The following is a 12,732-nucleotide window of genomic DNA, read 5'->3' on the forward strand; positions in this document are numbered from 1 at the left end:
TTATTTAACAATCATAGTAATTACAGTAACAACTAATTTGATTAAGTATGTAGGCTAGGCCAACATGAAGGTACAGCTTGAGATCAATATTCATACACCATCATTATGAAGTGACATCATGAGTAGGAGGTACTAGGTCGGTGGGCCACTGATGACGTAGCTGAGGCAAGGGGGTCACGCGGTTGACGTGACCACAATCTCTATATTTAGTAATTCACAAAGTTCAAATTCAGATCACTAGCAAATACTATAATTGGAAATAGCCTTTCCCTAAGATGCCTGTACAATTGTTTTTGCATATCCTTGTCACGTGGTCTCCACGAGTTAGGGGTTTATTTGGGTCACGAGCCAAGCAAAGTTTAAGAGATCATATATCCCCTTGTTTTCTGTAATTCCCATACTTAACGTAGATTTATCCCTCCCTTTCCAAGTAATTTGGGGATTAAACCCCAAGTGTTTAATGATTGATTAATTGGTCCAGACACCAATTAATTGACGTTTTTGGTTAATGGTCTGGTGGTGGCAGCACAAGGAGATCCTTGAGTTTGCTAGAAGTCTAGTACGACGTCACGGGGGCAGCAGAATCTTGCCGACTGAGCGGCTAAGACCACGTGGCGTGGGACTCGGTTAAGAGTTAGCTCCGAGGTCCCTTGGAATTAAGTTTAACTACGGGCGGGTAAAGGACAAAGTAGAGCTAATACGCATCCATTGTTACAGTATGGTAAACAACACATCTCAATTCCAACGAAATGTCACGCACAATAAATAAATCATAATGAAAATAAATCGAAATCTATGAAAATTCAATATATCAATGCAATCGGAAACATTGAAATGGAAACATTAACATATTTAGTATACCATGTGTTGCAACAGATGGCGCTGTTTTTCAAAACAAGCATGTTTTTACCTGTCACATGTGTGGCATCTATATAGTAAGTATATAAAAATGCGCATATTCGAATGGAATGTTGAGTCAAAATTTTAAAGCAATCTGTAAAGAACTTTTGGAGATTACAGCGTGTGTTGCTCTTACATCCAACAGATGGTGCAGTTTCTCAAAAATGCATGTTTTTGCCTGTCACAGGTATAGCATATATATAGTAGGTATATAAAAACACGCACGTATCCAAATGCAACGTTGTGTTAAATTTTCAAAGCTAATGGTAAAGAGGTGTATGGAGATTTCCTCACATGAAAATTCAGTTCAAAACTCAGTTTTTTAAAAAAGCATGTTTTTACTGGTCACAGACGTGGAATCTATATAATATGTATATAAAAACACGCTCGTATGCGAATGGAACGTTGTGTCAAAATTTCAAAGCAATTGGTGAAGAACTTTCGGAGATTAGCGATTTCGAACTAACAAACATTTAAATTTTTATTTAAATAGATGAATAACAGAGGTCCCAGCACAGAGCCTTGTGGCACACCACTTACAACATTTTCCCACTCTAACTTATCCTCCATTTATACTAACTCTTTGTTATCTTTGAAATAGCCATGTCCTAATCCAACTTCATAAATCACCCCCTATACTGGGAGTCTCTAATTTTTTTAATCAGTCTTTCTTGTGGTACCGTATCAAAAGCTTTGCTAAAGTCAAGGTACAGAACATCACAAACCTTACCACTATCAACTGCCTCAACTATGCTGGAATAAAATGATAGCAAATTTGTTAAACATAAACGACCACTTGTAAATTTATGTTGTGAGTCATTAATTAATTTATGTTTTTCAAGATGACTACGAATGGTATTTGCAATTATCGATTCAAGTAACTTTCCCACAATTAACATTAGGCTTATTGGCCGATAGTTTGACGCAAGTGATTTATCTCCTCTCTTCAAAATTGGTACCACATGAGCAACCTTTCACGATTCTTACCCTCTGCCTGATTCTAATGATTTCTTAAATAAGATCTCTTTGCATTCCTTAAGCACCCTGGCAAACACTTCATCCGGCCCTGGGGATTTGTTTGGCTAGAGTTGCATGATTTGTTTAATAACATCCTCCCTGGTAACTGCTAAACGCGTCAACCTGTCCTCGTCCCCACCCACATAGACTTGTTTGGCTGAAGACATAATGTTAAGTTCCCGCTTAGTTAATACAGAGATAAAATATTTATTAAAAATACTACACATCTTTTCGACCTTATCAGTTATCTGACCTGTCTCAGTTTTTAATGGGCATATTCTTTCCCTAATTTTTGTTAGATATAACTGGAAAAAAAACTTTCAGATTTATCTTTGCTTGCCCTGCTATGCGAACTTCATAGTTTCTTTATGCCGTCCTTATCTCTATTTTTTTTTTAATTTCTAACCAGTTGCATGAATTCTTGCTCTAAACTGACTTCCCCATTCCTAATCCTTTTGTCCTAAGCTCTCTTTTTACCTATAAAGTTCTTCAGATCCTTTGTTATTCATTTCGGGTCATTATTATTCGATCTATTCAATTTGCAAGGTATACTACGTTCCTGTGCTTTGCTTAGAATATTTTTAAATAAGTTAAATTTTGAATCCACATGGAAATCCCATTTTACATCACCCATCTCTTGGTTCACGTCTCGCTTCAAAATCAGTCCAACCCCCATGCCCAAGACTTTCCAATCTATTTCACCCAAAAAATGTCGTAGGCCATTAATAATTTATCACTTTCGCGCTATCAGCGTTCTGAAAAAAATCATACCCTATGTGATATCGCGATTCCCGCGCCTAAGCGGTAAGACCGAAAAGTGTATACTCTTTTGACTGTCCTGACACTAATTGTAGGCGTACGTATTTAAATTTGGTATCACTGTGTTCGCAATAGAATTGCCTATAAGAACATACCTATAAAATGCCGCCAAAGCATAAGACATATCAACACCAAATAAAAACCTATTCAGACCACTGGCCGAGAGCGCCAAACAGCAACAAAATGTTCCCACTCTCTTAATGGTTGTGAAGCCCACAGTTGTGCTACAGTGTTAATTTTGGTATCAGTGAAATCGCAATATAATTCTCTACACGGACATATGCATATAAATATAGATTCAATGTCGTAGCCCACCCAAAACAGTGTGGGAAGTGGCCGAAGTGTTACCCGCGGCGGCATATCGGCGAAACTCGCTTCGAAAAGTGTATATTCAATTCACTGTCCTGACATTATTTTTCGATGTATATTTTTCATTTTTGTTCCAATGGGTTCGCAATAGAATGTTCTATAAGAACATAAGTATTAAAGGTCACATAACGATGCGTTCGACTGGCAACATATATAAAAACTACGTCGATTATACTCGTGGTGTCAATAATACAATTGTTTTACCACGATGATTCACTGTCACGCCGTTCTCTTTAATAAGCTGTTCGGCTATTAGAGAAAACGAAAATTTCATGGCAAACATTTGTAAACTATCCCCAAGTTAATCGGATAATAAACGGATTTTATACAAATATTTATTCTCGCGACTCCATGAGTAGTCCCCGTCGCGTACCCAAGAAAAATAGTTGACGACCGCGATCGCGACTGATGCAGCAAAGTGTAACCCCCATGCCCAAGACTTTCCAATCTATTTCACCCAAAAAATGTCTTGGGCCATTAAAATCAACTTTTCGAAAATCTGGCACTTTAACAAAATTTTCTCCTGTTTCCTTCTATGCCAAATCTGATTTCTTCGTGATCACTGTTCCTTAGCTCACTCCCTGTTTCGATGTCATTAATTAGTAGTCTAACATATTATTTTCATATGTTGGTTCCTTAATGTGTTGCTTAAGGAAGCAATCGTAAATTAATTCCAGAAAATCTTCTGCTTCATTATTCCATTCTGTTAATCCATTTCATTCCATTGAAATTAAAGTCACCCATGACAAAAATACTGTTAGACCTAGATGATCTAGATATTTCATCCCATAGAGGCTTTGTTTCCATTTTAAGTTTGGTGGCCAGCATATAGCTCCTATTATAAGATTTTTAGCCTTATCGTTTAATTCTAGCCAAATAGTTTCTGTGTGTAGCTCAGTTTTGATTTCATCTCTGAGACTACAATTCAAATTTTCGCTAACATATATGGCTACTCCCACCTGCTCGTCTAATATATGTGTGAAAAAGTTTTAATCTTTTTATTTGATATTTAGTTAATAGTATCCTATTTGATTTATTATGAACATTTATGCATTGATAATTTGGTTTTAAATTCTAACTAATCTTAAATCCCAGGTCCCTTTCGCCATCTGACTTCGCAATCTCAACACCATCTAGCTCAAATCTTGTAAGTCTATCATCATTACCTAGTCTCAAAACCTTACATTTGTCAGCATTAAACTGCATCTTCGAATCTTTTGACCATTTCAAAACCCCATTTACATAGTCTTGAAGTGATAGCGAGTCTTTTTCTGTGTTTATTTCACTTCCAATTTTTGTATCATCGGCAAATTTGCAAATATTGCTGCTCAATCCTGCATCTAAATCATTTATATGTATTATGAATAACAGAGGTCTTAGGATAGAGCCCGGAGGCACTTCGCTTATAACATTTTCCCAAAAGCGCTTGCCGCCTGCATGCTGACCAAGATATTGACTAGACCAAGAATCAGTTCACTTTAATATATAGTCAAAGGAACACTAACTCAGGACAGAAGAGCTTCCAACAGCAACAGGTGGATCCATGGTGCAATAAATATTATCATTATATTAGAAAACACAAATACAACCACGGCAAGGGATGTCGACGAAATACGCGCAGATTTCGTTATGCAAGCCCCTTGGGAATCGATGCCAGCAGACTATAAGAATATAGCTCTTCAAGAAAAAACTCTATCAGCCTTATCCACAAGCTGATAGGAATCATTGCACAGATAAATATAGATTATAGAAGCAAACGTGGTATCTGATAGCTTCACATACTGCACAGACGGATTAGTAGGTCAGCAAAGACAAGAATCCGGAACTGCAGTTAGGGTAGAAAATTTTCGAGATAGTTGGAGACTCAAATCAGTGTTCAGCTTTGCACACAGCGATGCTATCCATTGAAAAGGCTTTTGAATATGCTCCTGCTGTGTGGGACATTTGGGGCTTGACTCTATTTATTTAAATATTAAAGTAATGAAAATCAATTACGAAGGACCACCCGCTTTTATAGTAAAGAGGGAAACTAAGAAAATATGATCATTAGAAAATTCCTAGATGAACCAGTAACTATGGATAAAATACTAGAGAATATGATCACTGAAATAATTAATGGGCTGTATAATTAAATGAATCAAAGCCTCAAACACCTACATTGGGGGGGGAGGGGTATTACTGGAACTCAATACGTCCAGGAACTAGTGTGGTTCGTTCACCAGTCCAATGTATAATAATCTAATCCTATGAACATTTATAGAGTCATTATCTTTATCATCAATGAGAACATAGATTACGAACATGAATATAATAATTATAATAAACACATGTTAATCCAATGAACAGAGTTCTGCATGTAAAGGAATACAGATAATAGAAATCAAAGAATACAAAAGGAATCTTAGCTTAAAGACGATTTCCAAGAAGTTAGTTACGACTCATCCTCTGATTCTCCTGGACTCGTCATGGAACACTGGAGTTGATTAACATGGGAAATGACAGCTCGGAGAATTCTTCACACACGCTGTAAATCAAATTGTTTTCAGTAGCAACAGATTAAGCTACTAGATATCTATGTTCAAGAAATTGAGATTAATAATAAGAGGAAATAATGACCTGTAGTTTTTTATTGTCGCACGGCGTCACGACAAGCTACCCAGCTATAAACCCACCCCCTATATGATGCATCAAATAAGGATAAAGGTACTTAGCTAATATGGGCACTGTGTAAGTTAAGGCTTGCCGAAGTTCGCATCCTAGGTTCCGGTCCAGCCTATCCTAGATACTGACGCGCTTCACTGGCCGGTCACGTGGTATTACATAGAACCAAATTTAACAGGTTCTGGCCGAATGTCAAATTAATCTCTTGACCATTCGACTTGTTATGTAAAATGACACTGACACCAGCAAAGTTAATGTCTGCAAAGGTTCTTCACACCTCACAGTGGCGACTTTCTTCTAGAGTTCTTGATGGCGTCTACCCTCGTGGCTGGGGTAATGGTGTCTCTGCCTGAGCGCGTCACCTCATGAACGCTTCACCACGTGAATTGGCATCTCCTCCGCCCCGCTCCGCGTCCCGCATTTGTTACTCAAATTATTTATGGCGGATATTATCATTTCTCGCAGTTGTGATTGAAATGCTCGGATAATGATGGGTTTATTATTTAGAGGAGTTAAATATTATTATTTGCTCGTTTTATGCTAGTAAACGAACAATGGAGATGAATTAAAGTCTCTCCAGGGCATTCACGCATGACATTAAATTTATTACTAGATAACAGTTATAACTATAAACGCTCTATTTGGCTTTAGTTGGAGATCAGTTTATCTGTAATTAATTATCACACAGAACACCATTGTTTATAGAGAATCAAATTCAATTCTCAGACACAATGGATATAAATGTGTTTATTACAATGGAATCTGACGCAATACTGGCGTCTGGTGACGTAAGAATTCTAGCCTTATTGTACAGATGTAATTATTAGTACATGTGGACTCTACGCTTGGTTAATTTTAATCACTACAATGATTAGTAGAATTAGTAATAATTAATGAGAATACAACAGTGTTGTATTTAGTGTTGGAAATTTCCAACATAACTCCGGGGGGAGGATTCTAGGGTCGTAGTGTAATGTGGAGTACTGACACCTATCCCGAAGTTGAGATTAATATTAGTATGTTAGTACACACATAACGAATGTCCCGTATTTGTCAAGGACATACAAGAAACTTAAGTCTTGCTGATTTTCATGTTAAAAGGAACATGTTATTATGAATTACTTATAGCCTATACAATAATTAAAGATTTAAATCACACAATTAAAACAACAGAATCTACTGTGATGGGAATGTCCTGGGTCATAGTGACTTGTAATGGTTTGTTACTTGACATCACACCGCAGTATCATCATAGTTATCTAAATTGGATGTAAAAGGAATTACTCTTGGTCAGAGTTGTAATAGGCTTGTAGTTTCCCTTAGTGGAAACATGTATTAAATATTGAAACATTAAATGATTAAGTCATCGGTAATCAGGAACCCTCTAAAGCTCACAATAAACTCAACAACTAGGGTCGCAGTGACATGTAATGGTGTATTACGTAGCTGCTGAATCGTAGGCAAACTCAGAATAAGTTCCCAAGAACTGATAACACTATGGTATAATTATACAGTAAAGTATTATTAGTCATTTAAGATCAAGGAGACTATGACACTACAGTAAGGTCGCTGTGACTTGTAACTATTGAGTTACTAGACAATAACATCACGCAGCATCATGATCACCCCAAATTCAAATGAGGAAATTGAATTTAATGTGCACTGCCGTGCAGTAGTCATTCTGACTGATGGTACAACTAATTTGCTAACTAGCTAAATAATAGAAAAGTAGAGAACTGAAAAGTTTATTCATTAAAATCAAGGAAGATTCTGAGTCGACAGTGAGATTGGTAGCCTAGTCATTCTGACTTATGAGCTAATTAAATGGCAGCTCATAGGCTTGACACTGTAAACTTGTTAATACGAAATCACCTTTACATGAAATTGAGTTTATTAAATCAGTCTCTACAAGTATAGTCAACTGTAATTAATGGTGAGTACAGATTAGGCTAATACTCAGTTGACACTAACTAAAGTCCCTAAACCTACCTAAATAAATGGTTTAAATTTCTAACCTACCTAAGTAAGGAACTAAGCTAATTGTGAGCAAAAATGTACTCGAATTAACATTGAGAGCTGTATTGAGCTCATTAACAGGTCGAGCTATATTGAACTCATGAACATGGTGAGCTATATTGAGCTCGTCAACAGTGTTGACAGGGTGAGTTACAGTGAGCTCGTTAACATGGGGAGCTATATTGAGCTCGGTAAGCATGTTAACAAGGTGAGTTATAGTAAACTCGTCAACAGTGTTGACAGGGTGAGCTGCAGTGAGCTCGTTAACAGAGTTAACAGGGTGAGTTATATTGAACTCGTCAACAGTGTTGACAGGGTGAGCTGCAGTGAGCTCGTTAACAAGGTTAACAGGGTGAGTTATATTGAACTCGTCAACAGTGTTGACAGGGTGAGCTTCAGTGAGCTCGTTAACAGGGTGAGTTATATTGAACTCGTCAACAGTGTTGACAGGGTGAGCTGCAGTGAGCTCGTTAACAAGGTTAACAGAGTGAGTTATATTGAACTCGTCAACAGTGTTGACAGGGTGAGCTGCAGTGAGCTCGTTAACAGTGTTAACAGGGTGAGCTACAGTGAGCTCGAATTAACGAGGTGGAGTATTGCATCATTCAATTATCATGGCGAGCAGTGCTCGTGGCATGGGGAACATTAATGCGTTCGATTGTCATGGCGAGCAATATTGAGCTCGTATGCGCATGGGGAACAAGAAGCACTCAATTATTACGTTAATTCTAAGGTGAGCTATATTAAGCTCATGAAGCATGTTAATTAACAATGCTGATGTTTAACGATAATGCATTAAACAAAGAGAAACCTAAGATTGCTGGAAATTAAATTACTGCTACGATTAATCCTATTCAAGATAATTTGTAACATTTTCCCAACCAAAACGATTCACGGGTTATTAGTTCTCTGTAAATTAACTTACGTATTGGTAAGTTTGCAAGTTTGTTCATGCTGCGCTCCTACACTAATTAAGCAGAAACGAAAGAAAAACAACTCAAACAAATTGATGCAAGTATTTATCACTAACTCTTAGTGCAGAAAACATGGTATTAAGAAGGTTTTCTTGGCAAACCTTTAAGTGCAAGTATAGTGGACCAGTGGTCCTAGTGAATTTATAATTACAGAAGTTGCTTGATGACTTCATAGTATTACTAAATTCAGGAAATGCCAGTGGCATTGAGTGCTAGATTCTCTAGCCTAACATTATTAATTACCTAGGGAGTACTAGATTCTCTAGCCCAACATTACAATTTACCTAGGAAGACTGAGTGTGGTCAATTATTACTTGTCGAGAATAATTCTAGGTCTGCAGTGAATTCAATGGCTTGGTCGCTGTGACTTGTACTTGTTTGAGTACGGACCATTGGTTTTCACTGAGAGCTATGAAACATCTCGGCGAGTATCAATTGCACTACATTCAATCTGAGTTTATTACTCAGCTGTGTTTCTCCTTTTAGCTTGCTGCTGGAGAATTGATTTACTGCTGACTAATTTATTATTGTTGGCAGGCTTAGGCTTGTTCACATTCAGAACTTTACCTGTAAGTAAGTAGCCACCTGCAGATTGGAGCATATTCATTCCCAATCGTTTAACATGTCCAGTTATGAACTGGTAATAGTAGTCGGCTCCTACTAGTACATCTACATTGTTAAGGCGGTCAGACGTTAACTTGTTGTCAGCCAAATTAATTTCACGCTCCTGCAGGAAGTGGGCTGTGTACCCCAGACCCTTAATATTTAAGTCTAAAGGTATTTGATCTACAACAATGGCTTGGACAGCCTTGGCATGACTACCTAGTCGTACAAGCGGTTGAACTACTGAGTATTCATGGGTTCCTCGATTTATCATGAACCCTGACAAGTTTAATTTTACCTGTCCTATTGGTTGCAAATTAAGTGCCTCTGCTGCCCTTTGAGTAATGAAAGTTCTCTGGGAACCTTGATCAAATGGTCCACGTGTGGTGATCTTGGCTCCTCTGTTCTTCACTTGAAGTTGGACAGTAGGCAATGCAGCATCCACTTGAGATGCTAGTGAAGTTACGCTGTACACATCTCGCACCTTGCAGCACTGTACTGGTGTAGATTCTCTACCTCCTTGTTACGAACCTGGACCCAGCGTCCGAGCACGGAGCAGTGACGACCGCGCCATCTGTGGGTCAGCTCCCGAAACCCCCACCAAATGGACGACGACACCTAGTGAGGACAAGGTGTACTGGCCACAAGGGCCAGTTTCCAGTCCTGTTCAGCGCTCAACACAGCCGCTGCTGACCTCTTGTGAGGTGGTGCTCAGACAACAGCGCCATCTATGGAGTGGATAGGTGGGCGTTTGTGTCTGAGCCTGTAAGTGAGGTGCTTGAGTGTGTTATTGATGACGTGACTGCTTACAGAGTCGACCTGGGACTGCTGTGATGAAAGTTGAGTCAGTCCTACCCAAGGCAGCCGTCTCCATACCTTGTGCTTTGCTGCAGCAGTGAGTCGTCTCCCGGATGAACACTGTGGTGTTACCCTGCCTGTGAAGCGGCAGTGAAGGATCGTCGTACCCGGGACCGACTGCTGGAGACGATTAACTACTGGGGTATTGAGGACAGGAGAGTGATTTGTGGTATCACACGAGGCTCCTGACTAGGGCGCTACCCTAGTATCGCTCGTGGGGTGGCCTGACCAGCGTTGCTGATCCGGAACCTGCCAGCAGACCTGCTGGACTTGTGGTTGACGGCCTCCACGGCGGTGCCCCCAGTGGTACTGTGTTTTGGCTGACCTGTGGCCAGGGTAGACTCAGCTTCTCAAAGGATTCGTTGTGAGGCCACGAAAGCACCGAGGACTTGACACCGAGAGTTTGGATCCAGAGTCTTCAGGAGAAGACGATTGTGTATTTCCCCTGTACAGTGTTAATACCCCTCCCCCTGTGCACTCTTTATATATTATTTATTTGGTGATGGTAATAATTATAATCTTAAGTTCTTAACTTTATTTCCCTTCCCCTTTAAGTTACTTGCGTCACGGATCTCATTCCTTGAAAGCCACTACTGGCTTGGGGCCGGATACAACTTCCTCTAATAACATCAGAGTACGAACTCAGTTGTGACCCGAGAGGGCCGTAACACTCCTATTCTAGGATTGACATAATTTGTCCTAACTAATTTGCACAGTGCAGCATGATGCTTGCCCCTTCTACACCTATTGCAGGTGTTCAGTGGGGTTTCACAGCTATTAACATTATGTGATTTGAGACACCTAGTACATTTGTGTAACTGTTTTGAGTCGTCTGACTCTTGTGTCTCTATTAGGGTAATTAGTACATTTGTACAGAGAATGTTTTTGATTGCAAAACAAGCACATTCCCCATCCTACAGCTCGTTTAGGGGTTACCGGTTTTGGTAAAACAGTACTTGCAGGTTGTGATGGTTTTGCTGCTTGCATTTGCTTGTTATTTATTCTCTTGTGAGTACTTGGTGTACTCTGGGGAACCATTAACAGGCTCTTGGGAGTGCTCTTTGGACTATTAGGTCTCTTTAGGAGCACCTGTGAAGTCATTGGGGGTGCTCTTTGGACTATTAGGGTCTCTTAAGCAGCACCTGTGGGGCTTTTAGGCCTCACTGATGAATCAGTGTTTGACTGATTGTTGTTACATTGATTATTAGCACCTTTGTTACCTAGTGACAGTGTCACTTCAGGAGTTTCAGGTAAGGAAACTGATGTAGGTACAGTTTTGGTGCATTCAGATTTAGCATTAATTGCCTGGTCTGCTGTATGATTGCTCATATTGCGCAAACCTGTAAATATATCCTGCTTTAACAGGGTATTACCATTCTGGTATACATATAATTTATTAAGTGTGTCACCAGACAATTTTCTTTGGATGACAATTTTTGTCATCCACTCAGCAGTTGGGTGATCCATCTCTTTACTGAAGGAATTTATCAGTGACTCAAGCTGGAAACTAAAGGCTTGTAAAGAGTCAACTGATTGATCTGGTGAAGATAAATTTAATAATTGGTGCACAAGGTGTATAATAGTCTTCTCATTGTTAGCACTTACTTTAGAAGGCTGTTGTGAGCAATTGTGACCATTACTTGTGTTGCTTAAGGCTTCTTGCTTAGCCTCAGTTTTGATTATAGCTTCAGTTGCTGTTGCAGCATTAGCTTTATCATTTTCTGGTTCAGATCCACTGATTATTGCAGCTTCACTTGTTTCATCTGCAGCTTCACTTGTTTCATCTGCAGCTTCACTTGTTTCTCTGGGTTCTTGTGATAAGCTAGTTAATTCAGTAGCCTTATGTATTGAACTTATAGAATCCAGGGAACATTGAGAAGAGCTGTCTGAAAATTGATCAGACTCTGTAAACAAATCATCACGTGAAGTTGTATTAGACGAGAGGTTAGAAAATGAAGGTTGAACTTCAGTTGTGGATCCTCTGTAGTGATCAGTATTGATTAGAGGATTCTCCTCATCTTGAGGTAGCTCAAGTATTTCATCTGAGCTGAGTGTTGGCTTGGGTGTAGGTCTATTAATGATCTGTTCTATCCACTCGGGAATATCTTGTCTCGCAAGCACCTCCTTATATCGGTCTAACCAGGTTTGAACGCTACGTTCATAGTTATCAAGATCAGATTCTGTCAGACGTAAGTTGTCTGAGACAGTATGACCGACCTGGAGTAAATTCCTGTGGGACTCGATTACAGTCTTTATATAATCATATTTTTGGTTAGCGCTCCTTATGGAACATGCTAGTCTGTAGACGTAATCTGGGTCAGTTTCTACAAAGTTGTCACATCTGATAAGCTGTTTTCCTAGCTGAATTTGAAGAGCTGTCAAGAATCTTGCATTCCTTTCTAGAGGATTCATTCTTGTGGTAAATTGAGCCTGATAGGGCTTATGTAGCTATTTGTATAGCTATGGTGTCTGCTCCTTGATGTAGAGCAGGTATAATTATTGACAGCCTGATATT

Source organism: Procambarus clarkii, chromosome 36 (genome assembly GCF_040958095.1).
Source record: "Procambarus clarkii isolate CNS0578487 chromosome 36, FALCON_Pclarkii_2.0, whole genome shotgun sequence".
Classification (NCBI taxonomy): domain Eukaryota; kingdom Metazoa; phylum Arthropoda; class Malacostraca; order Decapoda; family Cambaridae; genus Procambarus; species Procambarus clarkii.